The sequence below is a fragment of the Miniopterus natalensis genome, chromosome 13 (genome assembly GCF_054644295.1).
Source record: "Miniopterus natalensis isolate mMinNat1 chromosome 13, mMinNat1.hap1, whole genome shotgun sequence".
NCBI lineage: Eukaryota > Metazoa > Chordata > Mammalia > Chiroptera > Miniopteridae > Miniopterus > Miniopterus natalensis.
Window position 1 is genome coordinate 21,495,741 of NC_142093.1, and position 4,607 is coordinate 21,500,347.

Here is a 4,607-nt window from a genome sequence, read left to right on the forward strand (position 1 = left end):
TCTTTTTAAAAATATGTTGTTTTTCAATCCTCACCAGAGAATATTTTTTCCATTGCTTTTCAGAGAGAGTGGAAGGAAGAGGGGAGGGAGAAAGAGAGAGAGAGAGAAAGAGAGGGAGAGAGAGAGAGAAATATCCATGAGAGAGATACATCGATTGGTTGCTTCCCCCACGCACTCCAACCGGGGCTGAGGATCGAGCCTGTAACCGAGGTACGTGCCTTTGGCTGGAATGGAACCTGGGACCCTTCAGGCCACAGGCCGATGCTCTAACCACTGAACCAAACCAGCTAGAGCTTCAAATATTTTTTATTGATCTTAGAGAGAGGAAGGGAGAAGGAGGGAGAAACATCAATAAGAGAGCGAAACATCGACCAGCTGCCTCCTGCACTGGGGATTGAGCCCACAACCCAGGCATGTGCCCTGACTGGATATCAAACTGGTGTCCTTTTGGTGCGTGGACTGATGCTCAACCAACTGAGCCACACTGGCCAGGGTAGGCTAGTGGTCTCGTGAGCGCTGAGCCCTTTGCCTGAGCCCCTTCCTGTGCCGCTTAGCTCTGTTCTCCACCCCAGTGCTATATCCATTTTTCCTTTTCTCTCTGGAACCATGCTCCCTCTAACCACAGGGCCTTTGCACTAGCTGCTCCTTTAAAAAAAATTAAAATATAGGTGGTATACAGTACTATATTACTTTCAGGTACACAACATAGTGCTTTGACATCTATATACCTTACAAAATGATCACCACTATAATTCTAGTAACCTAAAAATATGGAATCTTCACGAATTTGTATGCCATCCTTGTGCAGGTGCCATCTCTGTATTGTTCCAGTTTTAGTACATGTGCTGCTGAAGCAAGCACCTAGCTGTTCCTTTCACTTGGAAAACTCTCTCTCTGGCTCTTCGCCTTACTGTGACTTGCTCTTCTTACTTCTTTAGAAGCTTCCCAGGCCCTAAGTGAGGTCAGTTTTCCTGACAGAGGCTCTCATTCTCTGTCCTTCCCTTTCATACCCCAGATTTCAGGTTTCACATACAACAAAATTCACCGGGTTAAAGTACACAAATGTACGAACTTTGGTATATTCACAAGGTTGTGCAGCCATCACCACTATCTAATTCCAGAATGTTTTCATCAACCCAAAGTGAAACACTGTATCTAGCAGCATTCATTCCCGTCGTCCTTTAGCCTGTCAAACACGAATCTACTTTCTGTCTCCATAGATTTGCTTATTCTGGGCATTTCATATAAGTAGAATCATGTAGTCTTTTGTGTCTGGCTTCTTTCATGTAACACAATGTTTTTAAGGTTCATTCATGTTGTACTGTGAATCAATACTTCATCCCTTTTTATGACTAAATACCACTTCATTGTATTGGATAGACCGCCTTTGTTTACTTACCCATGTGTTGATGGACATTTCGGTTGTTTCCACTTTTTGGCTATTGTGAATGAGTGTACATGTTTTTATATGTAGACATCATAGAGCACGCATCAGGATGAGTAGGGGAAACAGGCATTAATTAAATAGTTACAAAAACCAGTGTATTTCTTTTGAAAATAGTATGGCAGTCCTCAAAAAGCTAAACATAGAGTGACCATGTGATCAGCAATTCTACTTCTACATATATAACCAAAAGAATTGAAAACATGCTTACACAAAAACCGTACATGGATGTTCAGAGCAGCATTGCTCAACAATAACCAAAACGTGAAAACAGCTCCAATGTCTGTCAATTGATGAATAAACAAAACGTAGTCTATCCATAAAATGGAACAGTACACTGCCATACAAAGGAATGAAGGCTGCTGACTGAAGCTACATCACGAACGGACCTTGAAAACATTATGTACACTCCATGTGGGCAGGATGACACCTGTCAGCTCATCTGTTCCCTCTGTGCAGCATTTACTAGGCGATCAAGAGCTACCTGAGGGATGAATGAAAGGTCCCGCCAGCAGTCTCAGCATCCCACCCCTGTGATATGTGGACTGAATCCCAGGGCAGTGAGGGGGCCTGTCAGCGACTCTGAATCACACAACCTCTGGCCCTTAGCAATACATGCCCCCTGCCTGCAGCATCTCTGATTTCCATCTTTATAACGTGTTGCCCTGGGAGTCTGGGCATCTAGTAGGTGCTCAATAAAGCCCTGGCACATTGGACCGGCTGGACCTAAATCTTCAACAGTAACCAGACCAGGGAGCACAGCATCACCTGCCACATACTCAGCCTAGTTCTTGTCCCCTGAAGTGCACCCCTTCTCTGCTCAGGGGTGCATAGAAAGAAACAGCAGGTTCTCAATGACCCACAGCCCCTTGTCAAGGGGTACAGGGCTCAGAGACTGCCCTACAAGCAGCCTCTCACCCCAGTCACCACGGGAGTGGTGGGATTTGGTAAGACAAGACCTTGGGTATGCATTTCAAAGGCTTCCCTCCTCCAGGTAAAACCAGCACCATCGGCCACCCCACAGCCAGCCCAGCCTCCTGCAGAGGGGGGTCACCGGGAATTCTGTGTTTCATCAAATATTGCTGGGCCAGGGAGTTTTATTTGAAAATAATTTTAATTAGCCGGAAACTAGGAGTTTAATAAATGGAAAACGGAGAACTTTCCAAGGCCACAGCTGGGAAACACTTGCTTTTTAAAAAATTCCGCCTGGCTTCCCAGGCCAGCTAAGCACCCTGACACAAGGGCCTGACTGCCAGAGGAATCCACAAGGAAAACAAAGCTTATTTTTAGAGAAATATTTTAAACTCAGTTTCAGTGAGTTTAGGAGTTTTCTTGTCTGCTTAAAGTCCTTAATATCCTTCCTTCTATTTCAGAGCTGCCTCTCACCCAGAGGGCACCCGAACGCCTCTCTGACAAGAGCTATTTCTGCACAGATGAAAATAAATGGGCCCCTTCCTCCTCCAGCCAGAGAACTGTTTCTAAATATGTCCCTATAGGCAGGCCCAGGAGGCCTGTCCTTGGCAGGTGCGCCCCACAATAAGGTGGGCCCGGGTCCCCGCAAGCTGGAGGTCTGTCTGCCACCCTCCCACCCCACCCTGTTCTGCCCCCCCCCCCCCCCCCCGCAGGAAGCAGATCACAGCCTGGCCATCATTTCCGGGTTTTGAAAGCAGTTTTTAACTTGAAAGAGGCTGCCAAAAAGGGCTGCTTTTCCTCCGTAGGTGTTGCTAACACCCCCACCCCCTCATGGAGACACTCCCCTACACACAGGCACATCCAGGCCCAAACGCACAGCATCGCTGACAGGTTCTCCCTCACACCCCACAGACCCACACACCTGCCCACAGACACCCCACCCCCAGCTTCACGTACACCCACACCCACGTGTACCTACACACGGAGCAACAGACACACTCAACCCCCTTGCTCACACACACAGCAACACACACCCGAACCCACAGATTTACACACACACACACACACACACACACAGACTCACACCCTACAGACAGACATACCCCACACACATACCAATAGCCACATGGATCCACATATCCGCAGACAGCCCCATACACCAGTTCTCCCCCACAGAAACACCACACAGACACAGACCCCGAGCACCTGCACAGAGCAGCACCCACGAACATGTGCACAGCCACCTAGACAGACAGGGACAGACACACACGCACATACACCCTCCATATGGACGCCCCCCAGCACGCCCTCGACACACAGTCATGCCCTTAGACGCATATACACTCATAGGTTTTCCAGGCCTAGCAGCAACTGCCAGGAAAGGTTGGAAGAACCCATCTAGGCAGGGGTGGACCCTGGAGGTGCTGTGGCTTCCTGCAGCTCAGGCGCCGACCCCCCATCCCCTCAGGACTCCTCCTGGGCAGGCCTGTCTGGCTGCCAGGCCTTGGCTCCTCCCTGCCCCTCCCTCTTTCCCTTCTTCCCGCCTTGGCCTTGCCAGCAGCGTGGAACTGGACCTGCCCTGGATGGCCACAGGTCTGCACATCTCCTGAAGTGTGAACAAGAAAAAATAAACACAATGAAATGAGGCAATAACAATGGAAAGTGGCCACAGGCCCCCAACTGAAGGTAAACCCGGCCTGGTCTTACCCTCTAGGGGCTGAGTCTGCTCCCACTAACTCACCAGGCCAAGGAAGGCACAGAGATCCAACTTCTGCTTTCAAAACAGTCACATCTGCCTTCACTCTTGTCACCACAAGCAAAACTGGAGAAGAGCTAGTGCCTGGGCACGGTTCCCTTCCAGGTTCAAATGCACTCTAGCAGGCTTCCTCCCTGCACACATCCAGCTTGGGGATTTTCTGAGACCCCAGGCAGGTTTTAAAATTGAGCATCTTAGTGCTGGACCAGACCTGCAGCCAAGAGCTATGCCTGTTAATTCTAGCTGCCTTGGGCCCTCCCAGGCCTGGCTGGCCCTTTCAATCCGGGATCCTGAGCTGCTGCAGAGCTCACAATCCTCCATCTATTCCCATGGGCGGGTGCAGAGCTTGGGCCTTCTCAATAGTTTTTTTGTGTGTGTGTTTTTTCCCCTTTTATGCACTCAGCAGTAGATTCAGACAGAAGGGGTGGCAGAAAATATGTCTATGCATGCATCCCTTCTCTGAAATAATTTAGAAGGTGGCACACACTAACTGGG

The 4,607-nt window shown here is 49.1% G+C and overlaps 1 pseudogene; it reads right to left on the reverse strand.

Annotated features, from left to right (window-relative positions):
- Positions 1-764: 764 nt before the first annotated feature.
- Positions 765-861, reverse strand: LOC148091621 (U6 spliceosomal RNA; annotated as a pseudogene).
- Positions 862-4,607: the final 3,746 nt, after the last annotated feature.